At 34.8% G+C, this 21,138-nt stretch overlaps 1 pseudogene; it reads left to right on the top strand.

The window, feature by feature from the left end:
* Window positions 1-882: 882 nt before the first annotated feature.
* Window positions 883-1,617, top strand: LOC140523131 (formylglycine-generating enzyme-like; annotated as a pseudogene).
* The last annotated feature ends 19,521 nt before the right edge of the window (window positions 1,618-21,138 follow it).

The raw sequence follows: 21,138 nt of genomic DNA on the forward strand, positions 1-21,138 counted from the left end.
TTACCACAATGAAAATGTGAATCTAAAGAAACAGCTAATGCTCTTGAAGGGAGAATCAAAACTGAAAGTAATTTCAAGTCAGTAGAGACAAATCAGTTTGAAATTCATCCTGCATGGATATTCTTAAATCCACTTATAAACAAAGTGAATAAAGAGATATGGGGTTCAGCAACATTTCACGTGACAAACATCTGGAGTTTTTGGTCACAAAGTGATCATGAGTCAATGGTATGACATGACTGGAAAGAAAAAAGCTAACAATCATATGATCAAGGATTTAGAACTGAATGGCATCTCAGAAATCATCTAATCAATATTTTTCACCTACAAGACTGGGAAACTGAGGTGCAAGAGACATCAAATTATTTAATAATGAGAACCTGAAAAATAGAAACATTCATTATGCTGAAAAGGATGATAATGACAAACTCTAGCAGTTCTATATTACCTTTATTAATATAACTTACTATATGTAAAAATGTTTAACCAGAGAATATTTTAAATGGAAGGTTACCTTGAAAATATATAAATTCTTAACTTTATAAATTATTAGATAGAGGTCTTAACCCAATCTTAGGAAATAAGTTTGGATTATACATAAAACATTTCCAGAGAAAAAAATTTCCTGGTTAGAGGATTTATAGAATAATTATGTAAATAACTTAAAATACCAACTAACACATATACAATAAAATCATTATTAAAAATGGAGGTGTGGAAATGCTAAAAAAATTGCTTCTGATGCCTCCTTTAATCTGGCCTCCGTTTCATCACCCCTTCCTTCCACTTCTATTTCTTTGTCAGGTAAGATAGATTTCTATACTCAATTAAGTGTGTGTGTGTGTGACATGTTAAAAAGAAGATGTACCCATTTCCTATATCATGGTGCTCCTGTTATTTGACATAACCGGTAATACTAACAATACCAACAATATAAGAAAAAGAAAAGGCAAATAAATAGAAAACAAATAGAAAAAACTCTCCTGACACAGAAGTGTTGGGTGATCAAATAAAAAGTGATATCCATCAGGCACCTGCAGCTGCTCCATGGTGGTTGATTATTAAAGTAGCTCATTGTGCAACCAGAAGGCCCTGATTCTACTATTCTGCACAGACTAGATATTCACATTTCCTGGTATGATGTGGTGGCATAATACACTTGGGCTGCAAAGCAGTTAGTCACAGGTGAATGGGAATATAGCTGCAGATGGGACCTTGAGAATAGGCTTGCCATATGAGGCAATAAGCTGAAGCCAAGCAGTCAACATTATACCAATATTTGGCAGAAGAAGTTGTCAGTGAGCAACACTGGTGAAGATGGTTACTGAGGAACTGAGCCTCTTAACTGTCTTTCCTCCAGCTGGATATGGTCTATACAACATAGTGGGAAATGCATGGTAGTGGACCTTGGACTGGTGAACTGTTTGTTACTCTGTTGATGAAACCCTTGATCATGAAGATCTGGGAGTAACCAAGTAAAGAAAGGTGTATCATATATAGCTCCTATTTACATATACATCTGCGCTTCCCACAGCCAGAACACAAGATATCTCAGCTTCAAATTTCGGCTTTTCCCACATGCATCATGAAAGCCAAGGATGGGAGGAGGCCTCCTGAGCAAACTACCAGAAGAATATTTCCAGCTTCCACTGGACATCCAGCAAAACTTGGAAGTGGCCAATCGTTCGTCATATGAAATGCCCAACTTTTTCGCAGTTTCTGCACCCATTAAGTGACTAGCCAAAATACCTTCCCCTGCAAGACCCTATCACTAACACAGTGTTAGTAGCAATGTTTTATTATTGTGGCAGGTCTTTGGAGAAAGCTACAATTTTATTGTTCTTTTTAGGAGTGGTCTTTAAAGATAAGACTTCGTATTTAACACTAATCCTGCTTTCTTCCACTATCTGGAATATCTTTACTTTAGTACTTTAAAGTGAGAATGGAAAATGTAATTCACTTTTCTTTAATCTCAGAAACATATTACCAAATAAGAGGGATGATGTCTGAGCTTTACCTGCCTGTGGAGGTTAAAAAATAGGACAAGCTTCTCAAGTTTTGCATTTTTTTTAATTTCAAGCTTAAACATATTGATTATGAAGGTAAGAAATTTATCAATCCACCCTGGCAAATCAATCAATAAATAAACATTTATTAAATACTTACTATGTGTTAGGCACTGTGCTAAAGATGGCAAACTGTCCTAATGATCTGCTCGCCTGTTCTAGAAGCTGAAATTCCAGGTACAGAGTAACTAATTAAGATGGCTTAATAATTTGACTTGGATAGAGTAGAAAAAATGTAATTCTATTTGTTCCAGAGTTAGTCTACTTGGAATAGTTTTTAAATGGAGAAAAAACTACAAAGTGATATTAAATAATAATTAGCTGCTTTTTATCAATAGAGAGTTTGAAAATCATATTGGGTATAGCAAAAATATTATTATTTTCTAAATAGTTCATATATTTCTACTTTATTTTACTAATTGCAAATTTTAAAAATTGGTTGACAAATTCCCCAACTAACTTTAATAAAAGGTTAAGATCATGTCTATGATTTCCTTTCACAGTTATATGAAATTGAGTCCAAAGACTTTTTTTTGTCACATTTAAAGCTAATCAGGTATTATGCTATCAACACTTTTGCATTATACTTTAATAAAGGCATATGGGGAAGAAAAATAGAATTAGTGCCAATACCTGAAATCAAAAATTTGATCAGGTCAAAACTTGCTATGTTTCAGTTTTCTCTGCTATGACATAGGAATTATAATAAGTAGTCTATCTAAATCAGAGTTGCTGTAGTGAAAGCACTGTTTAAATTTTAAGCAATATAGAAATTTAAATTATTAATATGGTTATGAAATTCTACTTTTCATCATTCAAAATCCATTTTCCTAGATGCAGAAGATCAAAATTAAATAGGAGTTAAGTATTTTTTTGTTATATGCTATCTTCCTTAAGTACTGGGCTCATCCTTTCCATTTTGCTCTCAATAGAATTAAGTTTGTGGTAGTCAAATTCACTTGGTAGTTTGTATATTCCATAGATCAATGGAACTTTCCATGGTTATTATTACTTTTATTTATCTGTCATCTTCCTGTCACATAATAGGCATTTAATAAACATGTGTTGACTACAGCAGTTGTTTATACTGCATAACCTATAAGTTAATTTTATTCTGTATTTAACAGTCCTTTGAAGTCTCATGTTCATAGGTGTCATCTAATTACTAACTTCGTTTTTTTTTTTTTTGTCATTGTCATAGAAGCCCATATAGTTAATACATTATATTTGTGTGGTTATATAGCTATGAATCATGGCCATGATGCTGTATAGCTATGAATCATAGAGTACTCTAATTAAGGAAGATTCAAAATTATGAGTAATCTAAGGAACAGCAAAAACTAAAAGAAAGTGTGTAAGTAGACTTCAGACTTTCACCAGTGTGAGAAATGAATATTTCTCTTTTGTATTTAATAATTGTTATATCAGGACCAAGTTTTCCCCTTTCTTTTTTTTCTCATCCGGAAACCAGCCAGTGTGGGAAATCTCAGGCAGAAATTTATCCAGGCCAGCATCTAACGAGGCAGTAAAATAAATTCTAAGTTTGGCTAGTGGGTGGATTGCTGCTCATTGTGTTTGCTCAGATTGGTCTAGGGAATTGTTGATTCTCCCTTCTATTAGATAAGTGATATGGAAACTGATTCACATCATGTTCTCCAAGACCCTCAATGTAATATAGCTCACCCTCTCATTGTAATATTAGATTTTTCAATAATTATTAATCAATCAGAGGTGATTGCCACCCTGTGAAGGTCATATAAATTGCAAACCCACCACCATGAGGGGTCATTGGCCTAAGAGAGAGGGCCAGATGACCATCCTTTTATCAATACATATGCTGGCTTTATTAATAAAATGGTTAAATTACACAGAAACTATATCTTTCAAACTTTTGAATTATTGCAAAACTTTTGCAGAGGATAAAGTATGAAAGATATCAACAATAGTTAATATCAGTCAAGCAAGAAAGCAAATATTTATTAATTTATTAATACATGTGAGGTACTGTGCTGGGGACATTAAGTAAACAAAATAATTCCTTTCCACAGGAGTTTATGTTCTGTTGAGGGGGGAGGAGGAACACTACTTACACATATGGATATATTCAGAATTTATACACAATTAACATAAGGTATTTTGGAGGTAAGGCTGCCCCATAAGGTATGGGAACCAGGAAAGGTTTCATGAAGACAGTAATCCTTTAGCTGACTCTTGAAGGTAACCCAGAATACTTAAATGGTCAGTCATATAGAAAGGATGAGAAATAATTGATATATGAGATCTAAGGGCAACCCTAAAATCACAAAAGAACAGAGTATTGGCTTGATCCTTTATAGAGGTTTTGTGGAAAGACATGAGTAAAAAGGAAATATAAGAATATATTGAGAAGTCACGTCTATTTCACTAGACAAAGTTAAATCATATCATGGAATCATCAAAATATTATTCAATCACTAAAAGCCTTGAATCATATTGAATCAAAACAGGAAATGTCTGATTGACATTTTTTAATTAAATAAAACTTCCTTCTTTTTTCTTAGTCCAAAACATATAAAATCCCAAGCAGAAAATGAGAAAAGAGAAAAAAGATAACACGAAATTCTATTATTCCAATCTAAAAGGTCTTGCTTCTTCAATTTTTTCTCAACATTCTAATTACTATATTTAGGGATAAATTTTCTTGTTTCCAGATGGGATGGCTTGACTCTTACTCCATCAAAGTCCTTGTCATTTAATCTATGCTTCTTAATTATCATCATTAGTCTTCATGGCAGTGGGGTGGGAGAATTGTTTTGTATATTTCTTTTCCAAATCTACTGTCACTTTATTTGCAATAATTACAGTAACACAAAATTCAAGTTGCTTCTTATTGGAGCACAAGTAGTTGGTTAAAATTTGTTAAGGAAATTTTTTTTTTGAGCTGGATATATTCAGATATGCTATTATGAACCAAAATATTATTCTGACTGAATGATGTAAATCTATTCGTTGTCAGAGGCTAAGGCCTCTGAGGTTTCCACACCCTCAAGGGACAGATTTAAGTCTACTTAGGAAATATGAAACTGGCAGAAGGTATCTGAGTCTGTGGGCATTTACCATATTATTACCCTGAGTAGCCTCTTTGCCCCCTTCCAAATCCTGCATGAATTGCAACTGCCTGAAAAGATAAAGTAAATCTTGCTTCTCATAACCAGAAACACACTGGATGTTTGCTCTAAATATTACCTTAAGTGGTGCTACTAATTAATAAGTCTCAGAAAATTTAAGTAGAAGAATAATAACCGAAGACCACCAAAGGCTTCTATAAACCCTTCTAAATCACTCTATCACAACAGCAATGATCTTCCTTTTACTGTTAAGAAACAGTGTCTGCTACTTTTGCTAATGCTAGCTGATCTCTCTATCAAATCTCTTAATTTAACTAAGAGTTGTTATTGGCTCTGCTGGTGGAAGAAGTTTTGCTAAGGCAGAATGACACAGTTTATAGTCAGTGAATGGTTGTTGTTAGTATCAAATGAGATAATATTTGTAATGCACTTAGCACAACATCTAGCATATATTTGGTGCTTAAAAAATGCTAGTCCTATTCCTCACCCTCATGTTGAATGCCTGGAATACAAGGAAAAGGGGAAAAACAGCCCCTATTTCAAGGAGCTTATAGTTGAATGGAATAGACAATCTGCCAATAACTATGTAAAAACAAGGTGCGTACAGAATGATATTGAAATGCCAAGCTCAGTCCAGTTGACTAACTGTGTGATTTTGGTCAAGGCCCTGCATTTCTTGAGGTCTCAATTTCCTCATCTGTATAATGAGAGTGATAACTATAACGCTTATTTCACAGCATTGTTGAGAGTACTAAAGGAAAAAAATGCATGCAAAGTACTATGAAAAATTAGGATGTCATAAAATATCAATTATTTATCATCATTATTATTAAGGTATGAAGTTGTCTCCTCCAAACTACTAATGGTTACCTATATTTATTCAGTGTTTAAAAGATAAGAAACATCTTATCTATAAGTCTAGCAATTCATTAGACATGAAGAAATAACATATAATAACCTTAGCAAAATAAGCATCATGAAAGGTACCTGCAAAGTCCCAGGACCACTAATTACAGTTTGTCTTGACAGTGACTGGTCTCACATCCTGTTTCTTGAGACCTGGATTCCTGTCTCTGTTACTAGTGATGCTTTATTTCTAATTCCAGTTCTGGCCATGCTAATTCCCATTGGACTTTGGTACTTATATAGACAGTTCACTCATGAGAATCCTCCATCTCTGGTTCCTTGACTCACAAAATCCCAGAGTGGGAAGGGACATGAGATCTCCAAATCTAAACTATTCCTGAACAATAAACTGCTGTATAATATCCCAACAAGTAACCATCTGTCTTCTTGATGAATTCTAATGCTGAAAAATAAAATATTTCCTTAAATAGACAATTCTGCTTTTGCCTGGCTCTCATTTTTAGTAATTTTTTTCTTATATTGAGCTGAAAGATGCCCTTTTACAATTTCCACTCAGGCTTACAAGAATTAACTTAATAAATTCAATTTAATGTAACCTGAAAACTATATAAACCTGAGGTATTGTGTATGCTGCTCTATGTGTAGAAGGAGGCATCATTTCTGACAGGTAGAAATAATGCTAAGAATGACCTGTATAAGAGTCCTATTGAGTTGGTTCCAGATTTTCAGTGGAGAGATACGTATACAGAGGATGTTCTAGGAAAAAAAGAGAGAGGCATTCATGGGAAGCTAGCCCTATGAAGTCTCTGGACTTCAATTCTAGAGACTTCTAAAAAGAACCTTTTTTTGGCTAAGAATATTCTTTCTTTCCCAGTTTGAGCTGAGATCTCATTTCACTAACAACTGAAGAACTTGCTCACTTTGATGTATTCTTTGATATATTTTAATCTATATAACCTTGATTTCTGTCCACTATTTGTCTGGATAAATAGGTTTCTTGTATTCACTATATATGATGACCTTTTATGTAAGCAGTGGTATAAGAAGGAGCTAAGCTGGTGAGTATGAGCTAAGGCTAACCTCCCTCTTGAGAAAAATGGTGCCTTTTTTTTCTTGGACTTCATATCCCTCAACCAGATAGATATTCAAGGTTAGGGGATAAGAGATAGCCCAATATCTTTCCTAGAAATAGGTTCAGGAAGGAGCCCAGCCACAGTATTTTTCTTGTTCCCCTTAAAGCAGAAATAGTGATCTGCCTTGAAGAGGGGTAGCCAAGATTCTAGAGATAAGGTATCCATTAGCTACATCAATATATATTGGCAAAACCCACGATGCCTTACACTGAAATCATTTATTAAATGTCAAACAGTCATAAAGCATGATACTAGATGCTTGGGACATGATGATGAAAATGCATATTTTCCCTGATTGCAAAGAGCTTATAACGTAATGGGAGGAATCAGAAAAATGCATAAAATATTATAGTATATGGTAAAAGAGGCAACATAGAGTAATGGATAGAGAGGCAGCTTTAGACTCAAGAAGACATGGATTCTAATGCCCCCTCTGTCAAAGCCTCTGTCTATGTAACCAGGGCAAATCAACTTAGCCTCTCAGTGCCAGAGGATAATCTAAATCGGCATATGAATCTGTAGAGAAAACTCTCAAAACAAATAAAATCATAGGTCCGGACTATTTTAATAAAACAGAACATAATAAGTGAAAAGGATGCATCCAGGCAAAATATTGCAAGAAAAAAATGTATAAAGAGAGATTACTATTATCAGAGGGAGGTGAGATAAGTAAGTTCTCACAGAAGAAATTTATGCCTGAGCTGCCTTGAACAGAGGAAAGGATATTGATAGGTAGAGTTGGGAAGATAAAATTTTTCATGTATGGGGTAGGATGGTGTGCAGGAATGAGGGGGGAGCAAGTGGGGTAGTGTGCATGAGTACACAGGAATGAAGGAAGATGTTAGACTGAAGTTAGAAAGAAACTGATAGTCCACTTTGGCTAGAATTTAGATGATATGAAGCGGAGCACAATATGAAATAAGGCAATTTAAAATGGCACCAAATTATGGAAGCCTTAATGCCAAAATTAGAGTTCACATTTTATATTCTATGCAAAAGGGGGATCTATCAAAATTTTAGGTAACAAAGCAACATAATCAGATTTCTGTGCTTAGCAACATCATTTTTGCCAAAATAAATGAAGGATGAATTAGAGAAACAAAAGCTTAAGTTAGGGAGATGAATTAGATGTCTGTGGTGAGTAGTAATGAAAATCTGTATTAAGATAAAGGGCACATGAATGTAGAGATCAATAAAGACATGTTATGGAGATAGAATCAGTAAAACTTGGCAAGTGGTTAGATATATGTAGATGAGGAAAAAAGAAGACTTCAAAATGATTTTGAGTTGTGAACCTGGACATCTTAAAGGATGGTGATACTCTCAACAGAAATAGGAAAATTTTAAGGAGAGTTAGTTTTGATCGAGAGGCAAGCGAAAAGAAATAACACAAGTGATGATTATGGAACTATTATAACCATTATAACTGTTCTCTACTACATCTAGAATCTCCACAGGGCACATTCCTGTGCTGGTCCCTGCTGGTGTGACTTCAGCAATGTACACAGAGCATTACTCTACTAGATGTGGTGCTTTCATGATGACTGGTGGTTATTGTAGTGTATTAGACCTTGCTCCCTACCAGAATTTCTGAACTTTGTTTCTTTATGTCCAGATGTTGGCCATCTCCAATCCAATAAACTAGGATATGATTGAGAATGTTTAGCAGAGTGTCTACAGCACAGTGAAAATTAATAAAGTAATGGATATAGAGCTAACTGGTTAGCTATAACTAGTCCCTGATAAGGACAGTTTGACAATTCCTTAGTCATAGCCACCACATCCACCTAATAAACCCTTAAGTCTGGGTGGGAAAAAATGGGCATGAGTTGCAGACATCTATCTTATTTAGGGACATTCTCAAGATCTTCCCTGGCTTATCTTGCAAGTTAATTTCATCCAAAATAGTAGAAAGAAAATATAGGCTAATGAAAAAAGATCATTATTTTTCATCCTCCTAGTTAGATTTTCTGTCTTTGTTATATTTTTCTCTCAACAACAAAACTCTTTTGCTGTTGTCCAGGAAAAAAGAAAACAACTTATTGTCTATCCACATTGCTATGGGAGCTAACTGTTCAGAGATGATAACTAAACCTACAGGAGTGGGTGAGATCACTGATAGAGTACAAAGAAAGAAGAAATTAGGAACCAGGAAAGAGTTTTGGGGGACTACCATATCTAATGGAAGAAAGAAAGAGAATGATTCACCATAGCTGATTGAAAAAGGACAAAGAAGTAGGAAAATAACAAAATGTGAATAGAACACAATTGTATACAGAATCAAAAGCAACAAGCAGGTCAAAAGGAATGATGAGTGGGGATAAAAACCTTTTAAATGAAAAGTGAAAATAGAGATTAATAACAATATCTGATATTTATGTGCTTTGACTTCAATATATTCTTCCAAGTCACTGACAAAATTTCAGACCAACCTGATACAACTGACTTTTCTCCATTAGAGGTTTCCTTCCACCATGATATTATTCAATTAAATAGTAAATTTTTGAACTAGTCATTAAACTGTGTAAATCTACGCAAAAGAGTTCCTCAAATCTAAATCTTTTTAATTTTGTCCTTGAGAATAGCAAGAAATATTGTGTAAAGTATGGTGAAATCTAAGCATGCAGAGTTCATTTGCTATACTATGTAGTAATCCTGTCAAAAAATAATAAAATGTGGTTAGCCAACTATAACCTATTTGTTATGAAGCCATGGCAATCTTAGAATTTCCACTTCCTTTTTCTAATTCTGCAGAACCAACTATTTTAAAATAATGGATGCTATACTTTTGTAAAGAAAATAACAACTGATGTGAAATTCATTAGCTTATGGCTTTGAAACTTCAGCCTCTCTCCCCTTGTTTGTTTGTTTGTTTTTAAAAATTGGAATATTTACTCCTATCCAATACTGAAACAACTCTTGCATATTCGCTATTGTTTTTTAATTAGAGTAGCTTAAAAATAATTTTTTTTTAGCTCTTTAAATACTCTTGGCTAAAGATATTTGGGCTTGGTGATTTGAACTTAGAGAAGACAGTTGCACTTATTATCTTATCTCTTCATCTTGAATTTGGATTTCAATTCCCTGTTAATCTTTACGCTTCTATGCTTCCCAGTCTGAAACCATTTTCTTTGGAAGAAAAAACAGAGAAAAATGAACAGAGCAGTCCTGCCATTCACCCCTGCGCAGCTGTTCTATATGTTCTTTGATCTTTTCTATTATATAAAGATTAAAAAGTCTTTACACTGTTTTTATCTTTTATCATGAACCTTGGCTTGTTCTGACCTTTGAAACTCCTGGCTTGTGTCCCAATTACACTCTCTTCCCCATGGTATTATCCCTTCCTTTTGGTTTCATTATTCCCTTTCTTTCAGGTAAATTATAAGATTATAGAACTAAAGCTGGAAAAAACCATCAAGGTCATCAAGTTTCTTTACCTAATTTACAAATACAGAAATTGAGGACTAAGGAGGTAAAATGATTTGCCCAAGGGCACATATATAGTAATTGGTAGAGCTTGTATATGAAACCGGGGGTTCTAATTGCACATTCTACCATGTTGTCTCTTTGGTGCGACACTTTTGTACTAGACATTGAATTTTCCTATCTTCTAGTTACCTTAGTGTCTAATAGCTTTAAGCAAACATTGTATCATTTCACAAAATGCTCTTCCCATTCGAGGGAGAAAAAAAAAAATCTCACTGACCATCTAATATATCCAGTGTCTAAATAAGTCCTTCTATCCCATAAGTAAGAGGGGGTCATATAGTTTCCAGATTTCCAGTAAGGATGGACCCACTATTTCCTAAGGAATTTTTCTCCCTTTACATAGATCTAATTTTTAGAAAGTTAGAAAACAAAAGGAGTCAGATCACTGCTAATTTCTGTTGATCCTAGGGAAACTTAGCAGCTTTGGGGAAATTCAGTACCAACTCACTTGGTCCAAAGTACCTGGAGCATCATTTCTAATCACCACAGTATATTCTAGTTTTTCATCAAATGTCAGATTTCTGTGGCATACCTATGTCAATGCTTTTCCAAATGTACCCTGGTAAATTCAATACAATTTATATTAATAAAAACAACAACAACAACAACAACAAAAACAAGAGTGATTGTTTTCATCCTCCTATATGATATTCAGGATCACTCAAAAGTGTGACAATACATACAGGAAAAACCAAACCAGCTAAGAATATTTTTTATCCAGACTACTGTTTGTGGCTGGATGGATAGCCCACTGACTTGGTCTTTGAGTGCATTTATTATAGATATACTTCAGATGGACAATTAGACCATGAATTAAAGATAAAGAGAATGTGTGATTGTATAGTATTTTCAATGATGCCAGAATTCTCATTGAAATACAAATGCATCAGGGCAAAGCCAAGATGGCAGACTAAAAACAGGAACTTGCTTAAACTGTCCCCTAATGTCCCCCAAATACCTATAAAAAAGACTCTAAACAAATTCTGGAGCTTTAGAACCCACAGAAGGACAGTGTGAAGCAAATCTCCAGCCCAAGATAGCCTGAGAGGTCAGTGGAAAGTATTTATCATACCTGGCTAAGAGCAGAATGCAGTCCAGCATGAGCTGGGCTTTCACAGACAGGGCCTGAGCAGGCCTCTGGGAGGGTGAACATCTGGCAGCTGTGGCAATTTCCAGACATCTCGACCCCCAAAACTGAGGACAGTATAGGAGGTCAGTGTGAAAACTCTGTCAGACCTGTGTGACAGAGTAATGTTACAGCTCCAGTACCAGGGCAGTAGAGAGTGTGGAGGAGCCATTAGCAGCCAAAGTAGCCACAGTAGCAATGGCAGCAGCAACAGATTTTTCTGGAGCTCTAGGTCCACAGATGGTAAGGGGATTGAGGAATTGACAGAAACTCATCAAACACCACTAGAAACAGAGAACTACCTTGACAAAGAGCTCAAAAGTTGAGCAATTACGTGGGGAAATGAGGAAAAAACAGAAAAAAGAAATACTGGATTGTAGAATCATACTTTGGTGACAGGGAAGAACAAAACACACAACCAAAAGAAGACAACAAAGTCAAAGCTCCTACATCCAAAGCCTCAAAAAAATATGAATTGGTCTCAGGACATGGAAGAGTTCAAAAAGGATTTTACAAATCAAGTAAGAGAAGTAGAGGAAAAATTGGGAAGAGAAATGAGAGTGAAGCAAGAAAATCATGAAAAATGAGTCAAAAATGCCAAAGAAAATAACACCTTAAAAATGGCCATTTTTTTTTTTACCAAATCACAAAAGAGGTCCAAAAACTCAGTGAGGAGAAGAATACTTTAAAAGCCAAATTGGTCAAATGGAAAAGGAAGTCCAAAAGCTCACTGAAGAAAATAATTCCTTAAAAATTACAATGGGGGTAGATGATAATGACTTTAGGAAAAAATCAAGAAATTATCAAATAAAACTAAAAGAATGAAAAAATAGCAGACTATGTGAAATAACACATTGAAAAAACAACTTATTTGGAAAATAGATTCTGGAAAGACAATTTAAAAATTATTGAACAACCTGAAAGCCATTATCAAAAAAAGAGCCTAGCTATCATCTTTCAAGACATTATCAAGGAAAACTGCCCTAATATTTTGCAACAGAGGGTAAAATAGATATCGAAAAAATCCACTGATTACCTCCTGAAAAAGAACCCAAGAGGAAAACTCCTAGGAATATTGTAAAAAAATTCTAGATTGCCCAGGTCAAGGAGAAAATATTGCAAGTAGAAAGAAAGAAACAATTTAAGTATTGTGGAAACACCATTAAGATAACATAAAATCTAGCAGTTTCTACATTAACAGATCAAAGGACTTGGAATATTACATTTTAGATGTCAAAGGAGCTAGAATTAAAACCAAAAATCACCTACCCAGAAAAACTGAGTATAATAATTCAGGGGAAAAATAGTCATTTAATGAAATAGAGGACTTTCAAGCATTCTTGATGAAAAGACCAGAGCTTAGTAGAAAATCTGGCTTTCAAACACAGAAATCAAGAGAAACATGAAAAGGTAAACAGGAAACAGAAATAATAAGGGACTTCATGAAGTTGAACTGTTTACATTCCTCCATAGAAAGATCATATTTGTAACTCTTGAGACTTTTCTCAGTATTAGGGTAGTTGAAGGAATTATATACAAATAGAGGACACTGGGTGAGTTGAACATGAAGGGATGATATCTAAAAAAATTAAAATTAAGAGGTGACAGAGAAGTATATTGGGAGAAAGAAGGAAATAGAATGGGGCAAATTATCTCACATAAAAGTGGGCACAGGGTGAGTTGAATATGAAGGAATGATATCTAAAAAATAAAATTATGGGGTGAGAGAGGGATCTATTGGGAAGAGAAAGGGAAAAATAGAATGTAATAAATTATCTCTCACATAAAAGAGGCAAGAAAAAGCTTTTACAGTGGAGGGGAAGAGAGGGGGAGGAGAGAGAGAAAGAGTCAATCTTACTCTCATCAGATTTGGCTTAAGGAGGAAATAACATGCAAACTCAATTGGGTATGAAAGTCTATCTTACCCTACAGGAAAGTACGAGGAAGGGAGATATGAGGGGAAAGGGGGGACAAAGGGGATGGGATAGGATGATAGGCTTATAGCATAGGAAAATAAGAGGGTAAATGGGAGGAGGGGTAATTAGAAGTAAACACTTTTGAGACAGGACATGGTCAAAAGAGAAAATACAATAAATGAGGGGGCAGAATACCATGGAAGGAATTATAGTCTTTTACAACATGACTGTTATGGAAGTGCTTTGCATGACTGCACATGTATAACCTATATCAAATTGCTTGCCTTTCCAATGGGGGTGGGTGGGGACAGAGAAAGGGAGAGAAGTTGGAACTCAAAGTTTTAAAAACTAATGCTAAAAGTTGTTTTTACATGTAACTAGAAAGTAAGACATACAGGAAATGGGATATAGAAATCTATCTTGCCCTACAAGAAAATAGAGGGGAAGGAGATAAGAGAAGGGGGAGTGAGATAGAAAGGAGGGCAGATTGGGGGAAGGGGTCATCAAAATACATGCTGTCATGGGTTGGGGAGGGGAGAAATATAGAAGAAATTTGGAACTCAAAATCTTGTGGAAGTAAATGATGAAAATTAAAAATAAATTCATTAGAGGAAAAAAAGGTGGGGAGGCAAGTACAAGCTCAGTTAAGCTTCTTACAAAAGTTATAAAAAGAAGAAACTATTGAAATTAAACATGAACATGTGAGATTAAGTTGTTACATTTCAAAGAAAACTATCAACTCTTAACATGAAAGCAAAAATGACTTCAATATAACATATCTCATAAAAAATAAAGATAAAAAAATATAAGTGCACCCAAAATGTAGTAACAAATAAATGTGTGGTGTGTGTAAGTAGGCTGTAGTGTATTGCCAGTAATGAATTGCTAAGAATCAACTGCATTAAGAACCAAGATAAAAGCTATTATCAAAGATTTGTAGAACTGGTAAAAAAGGGTGGTTGTTCAGGTAATCAAATGACAGACAGGCTTATTGCAGCATAGTACCCTTATATCCTGGGGAAGACATTTCAGCATATTGGATGGAGTCCCTTGGAAGGATTTATGGGAAGACAAGAATCAAAGAAGATGAGGAGGCATTGATAAGTGGTGATCTGCATTATCCCAGGAAATATCCACATTAATGAAATTGCAGTTCTTTTCAGTTTTGATGTATGTAAATGCTACATTGATATCCCAGGTTACATATATTTCTTATTTTCTTATTAGCAGTTTACAAACCCATATTAGCACATTCCACACACTCTAGTTGGGAATTTCAAAATTAGTATAGCACTGGGGGATCAAATAGTTGCCAAAAGGTACTCAAGGGGCAGCATTTTTTTCTCCTAGGTGCTAGTGATGTTTTGTTTTGAAGTTTGCCAGGCACTTTTATTTTAGATCTCCAAAATATAATTCAAGTCTCAGGATAGCAAGCAAAACAAGGTATGACTAAAGTAAATAAAAGTCTAGACAAGAGGAAAGGTATGTAAAAGGGAAGGGGGACTGTGATAAGAAAAGAAGGAAAGCTGAATGGACATAGAAAAATGGTAAAAGAAACATGGTCCTTTTCTCAAGATGTTTCCACTGGTTTAGAAAAGAAAGAGAAAAGATTTTGTATAGTCTATGCTATTTGTTGTTTCTTCTTGCTCATTGTTTTCTGCTTTTGATTTTCAAAGTTTTCTGCAACCACACATCCTTTCTATTTTGAAGTGACTATAATCTGACCTCTCTCTTAGTTCCTCTCAGATAACTTGGCCTTTGCTCCTGTCTCATTTTGTTGTTTGACCTGGTCTATCACACCAAAAAGAAATCTGAATTTGAAACATGGCTAAATCACAGAAGTTTAGCATAGTGAAGATATGAATTAGTGGAAATATGATAGCTCTTATGAAGTATTTGAAGGACATCATATGACAGAAGGTTTAGACTTGTTCTATTTCTTCCAAGAAAACAAAATTCAGAGCAATGGGCAGAAGTTGAAAAGAGGATGATGTAAGCAAATTGTAAAGAGAGGAAAAAAACTTCCTATTCAACAACAATTATTAAATCCGTACTATATGCCATCCTATGTATTAGGTGCTCAAGACATCAAAAACAATAAGAATAATGAAACAGTCTCTCCACTTAAAAAACCTACTTATTACTTGGGTGGAGAAATAATAGTATATACAAGATGAATAAAGGAAGTTGAAGGTGGGGGGAGGGTCACAGCACCTGCAGCTGAGGAGATCCTAAAAGGTTTCATGTAGAGTTTTAACAATTAGAAATATACAAAAAGTGAATATTTAAGGGATATTGTAGAGAGAATTCTTAAGCATATATGAGTTGGACTAGATGTACTCTATGTTCCCTTTCACCTCTGAAATTGTGCGATTCTTAGGTAGTACTTCAGAGTACCAGAAATTTCAAAATGTATCTAGACACATATACGTATATATACACACTTGTGTGTATATATAACATATGTGTTTGGATAGGCACTTCATGCCTATACATGCATTTTCTATATATATTCATGTGTGTACATACATACATGTAATAAATATGCACATATTTATATGTACATATACATGTGCATGTGTATCTAAATAGACATGCATGTAAGTATATGTATATGTTAAAAATGTCAACCATTATTTTTATCTCTTCTTATATGATGCTACTTTTAATCTCTGTCTGACAGATTTGTTTCCAAAATAATTTTCCTTGGTTCACAAAGGCTGTTTTACATGACTGCCACAGAACAGAATTGGCCAAAAAATTCACTGGCTCTAATTTACCATGACTTTTAAAGACTGTTACATGAATTTTGCAAAGAGATAAAATTAAATGGCATTTACTGGGTGCTTGTTTATCTTATGGGGAACACTATACAAGTTCCCTCTAATTTTACATAACTATATAGAGAGTATCAGTGGGATATTAATTATTTTTGAACCAAGGCAATAGGACAAACTGGCCCCAGGGTAAGTGACAAAGATTTACCCTCAAACTGTCTTTGTTAAGAAAAAATGAGGTATGTCTGTGGGAGGAGGACACGAGCAGGCGACAGGGGCAGAATCCGCAGTCACAGAAGGAGATTCCTCAACCCACAGGCACCAAAGGTCAGTGACAGTTTTTTTCAGCTGGCCGAGAAGGCCTTCTTATACTTCTGGCCTCAGGCAGCAGCAGTGCCCACATTGGGCAGGTGGCTGCAGCTTCCATAGCAGCCCCTACAGCAGCCCCATATCCATTGTTGGATCATAAAACCCCTGAGAGCACTAAGTAGCTGATTCTTACCTTGGCCCTGTGTTGAGGCCTGGCCCCCATCTAATATTCCTGAGGGATTTGAGCAGTTGATCTCTATCTCACACTGAATGGCAGTCTTGCCCCTGCAGCTTATCTGAAACTCAGCCCCCAGTGCTGTCTTGGTGGAACTGGAGGCAAGGTGGTTGTGAAGAGGAAAGTCTATTACTCAGATTCTGGGCACAAAAATTTCTACTTACTCCCAGACCAGTACTTGATTGTACCACCTTGGAAGAACTGAGATCTTACAGAACCCCCAGAGTATACCCTACTCTTGACAAAGGACTCAAAAGTCAAGTAACTGGTTGGACAAATGCCAAAAAAAAGGGGAAAAATAATAAAACTATAGAAGGTCACCTTCTTAGTGAACAGATGTCTTCTCCCATCTTTGCAGATGAGGAAGAACAATGCTTACCATCAGGGAAAGACATAAAAGTCAAGTCTTCTGTATCCCAAACATCCAAAATAAATATTCAATGGTCTCAGGCCATGGAAGAGCTCAAAAAGGATTTTGAAAATCAAGTAAGAGAAGTGGAGGAGAAAAATGAGAAGAGAAATGAGAGAGATGCAAGAAAATCATGAAAAGCTGGTCAACAACTTGCTAAAGGAGACCCAAAAAATATTGAAGAAAATAACACCTTGAAAAATAGGCTAACTCAATTGGCAAAAGAGGTTCAAAAAGCCAGTGAGAAGAAGAATGCTTTAAAAAGCAGAATTAACCAAATGGAGAAGAAGGTTCAAAAGCTCACTGAAGAAAATAGTTCTTTAAAAATTAGAATGGAACAGATGGAGGCTAATGACTTTATGAGAAACCAAGAAATCACAAAACAAAACCAAAAGAATGAAAAAATGGAAGATAACGTGAAATATCTCACTCAAAAAACAACTGACCTGGAAAATAGATCCAGGAGAAACAATTTAAAAATTTTGGGACTACTTGAAAGCCATGATCAAAAAAAGAGCCTAGACATCATCTTTCATGAAATTATCAAGGAAAACTGCCCTGAGATTCTAGAACCAGAGGGCAAAATAAGTGTTCAAGGAATCCACAGATCACCACCTGAAAGAGATCCAAAAAGAGAAACTCCTAGGAACATTGTAGCCAAATTCCAGAGTTCCCAGGTCAAGGAGAAAATATTACAAGCAGCTAGAAAGAAATAATTTGAGTATTTTGGAAATAAAATCAGGATAACACAAGATCTAGCAGCTTCTACATTAAAGGATCAAAGGGCGTGCAATATGATATTCCAGAAGTCAAAGGAACTAGGACTAAAACCAAGAATCACCTACCCAGCAAAACTGAGTATAATACTTCAAGGGAAAAAAATGGTCATTCAATGAAATAGAGGACTTTCAAGCGTTCTTGATGAAAAGACCAGAGCTGAAAACAAAATTTGACTTTCAAACACAAGAATCAAGAGAAGCATTAAAATGTAAACAGGAAAGAGAAATCATAAGGGACTTACTGAAGTTGAACCATTTACATTCCTACATGGAAAGACAATATTTGTAAGTCTTGAAACTTTTTTTTTCAGTATCTGGGTAGTTGATGGGATTACACACACACACACACAGCACAGGGTGAGTTGAATAGGATGGGATCATATCTTAAAAAAATGAAATTAAGTGGTGAGAGAGGAATGTATTGGGAGGAGAAAGGGAGAAATGGAATGGGGCAAATTATCTCTCATAAAAGAGGCAAGTAAAAGACTTTTCAGTAGAGGGAAAAAGAGGGGATGTGAGAGAAAACATGAAGCTTACTCTCATCATATTCAACTCAAGGAAGGAATAAAATGCATACTCATTTTGGTATGAAAGCCTATCTTACAATACAGGAAAGTGGGGGAGAAGGGGATAAGAAAGGTGGGGGGGATGATAGAAGGGAGGGCAATGGGATGAGGGAGCAATTAGAAGTCACTACTCTTGGGGAGGGACAAGGTCAAAAGAGAGAATAGAGGAAATGGGGGGCAGGATAGGATTGAGGGAAAGATAGTTAGTCTTACACAACATGATTATCATGGAAGTCATTTTCAAAACTACACAGACATGGCCTATATTGAACTGCTTGCCTTCCCAATGGGGATGGGTGGGGAAGAAGGGAGGAAGAGAAGTTGGAACTCAAAGTTTTAGGAACAACTGTTGAGTATTGTTCTTGCATACAACTAGGAAATAAGAAATATAGGTAATGGAGTATAGACATTTATCTTGCCCTACAGGACAAAAGAGAAGATGGGAATAAGGGAAGGGAGGGATGTTAGAAGGGAAGACAGATTGGTAATAGGGGTAATTAGAATGCTTGGCGTTTTGAGGTGGGGGGAGGGGAGAAATGGGGAGAAAATTTGGAACTCAAAATTTGGTGGAAATGAATGTTGAAAACCTAAATAAATTAATTAATAAAAAAATTAGAACTGGTCAAGTGGAAGCTCATGACTTCATGAAATATCAAGAAACAATAAAAATGTCAAAAAACTGAAAATAAAATAAAGTCTAAAATCATCAGAAAAACAAAAACCTGAAAAAGAGATCAAAGAGAAATCTTTTAATAATCATTGGATTACTTGAAAGCTGTGATTAAAAAACAATCCTAGACATCATATTCAATTAAATTATAAAGAAAACTGCTTTGATATCCTTAAACCAAAGGGTCAAAGAGAAAGCAAAAGAATACAAAGATAACCACCTGAAAGGGTTCCCAATATGAAAACTCACAGGAATATTATAATCAAATTTCATAGCTCCTAAGTCAAAGGGAAAATACTTCAAGAAGTATGAAACTATTCAAATACCGTGGCAGCACAGTATGAATCACAGAACATTTATCAGCTACTAGGAACAGAGGGCTTAGAATAGGATATTCTAGAAGGCAAAAGATCTGGCATTACAACAGAGAATATCCAGTAAAATTGAGTATAAACATTCAAGTGAAAAAAATGGATATTTAATGAAATACAGGACTTTTAAGTATCCCTGATGACCAGAGCCAGATAGAAAATTTAATTTCAAATAGAAGACTTAGGAAAAACATTGAAAAAGGAATTCAGAAAGAGTAATCATAAGGGATTTAGTAAGGTTAAACTGTTACCCTTTCTATTTTAGATGATCCATAATCTCAGACAAAGCAAAAGGAAAACCAGACATAATGAAAATAAACAGGGAAACTTTATGTTCCTAAAAGGAAACAGTCAATGAAGTAATATCAATATTAAAATATACATCTATATGTATATATATATGTATGTACATGTGTATATGTATATATGTACACACACACACACACACACACACACACACACACACACACACACACACACACCCTCAAATGGTATAGCATCCAAATTCATTAAGCAAAAACTAAATGACTTATAGGAGGAAATATACAGTAAAACTATACTAATGGGGGACCTCAACCTTTCCCTCTCAGAGATAGATGAATATAAACATAAAAATGTAAGAAGTTGTATAGAATCTTTAAAAAGTTAGAATAGTTAGACCTCTGAAGAAAACTGAATAGGAACAGAAAGAAGTATAAATTTTCTCTGTTGTGCATGGCACTACAGGAAAAAAAATTACCATGTACTATAGCACAAAAACCTCAAGACTGACTGTAGAAAAGCCGAGATATTAAATGTATCCATTTCAGAACACAATGCAATAAAATTCCATTCAATTATGAGTCAAGGAAGTAAAGATTACAGTTATTTGGAAAATAAAAACTATATAATCCTAAAGAATGAGTGGGTCAAAGAACCAAGGAAACTAATTTCATCAAAGAGGACAACAATGAGACAACATACCAAATTGTATGAGATTCAGCAAAAGCAGTATTTAAGGGAAACTTTGTATCTCTTAACACATTAATAAAATAGTTAAGAACAAATCAATAAATTTGGCATTAACAAAAAGAAACCAGGAAAAAATAAAAATTCTCTAGCAAATACCAAATTGCTAATACTGGAAATAAAAAAAGTAAAGGGATTAATGAAACTGAAAGCAAGAAAACAATTTAACTAGTAAATAAAACTAGGAGTTACTTTTATGTGGAAAAAAAATAAAACATAAATCACTGATAAATTTGATCTAAAGGAAAGAAGAAAGAAGAAAAATAATTTATCAGTATTAAAGATGAAGAAGGTGTATATATCACAAATG

The sequence above is a fragment of the Notamacropus eugenii genome, chromosome 2, assembly GCF_028372415.1.
Source record: "Notamacropus eugenii isolate mMacEug1 chromosome 2, mMacEug1.pri_v2, whole genome shotgun sequence".
Classification (NCBI taxonomy): domain Eukaryota; kingdom Metazoa; phylum Chordata; class Mammalia; order Diprotodontia; family Macropodidae; genus Notamacropus; species Notamacropus eugenii.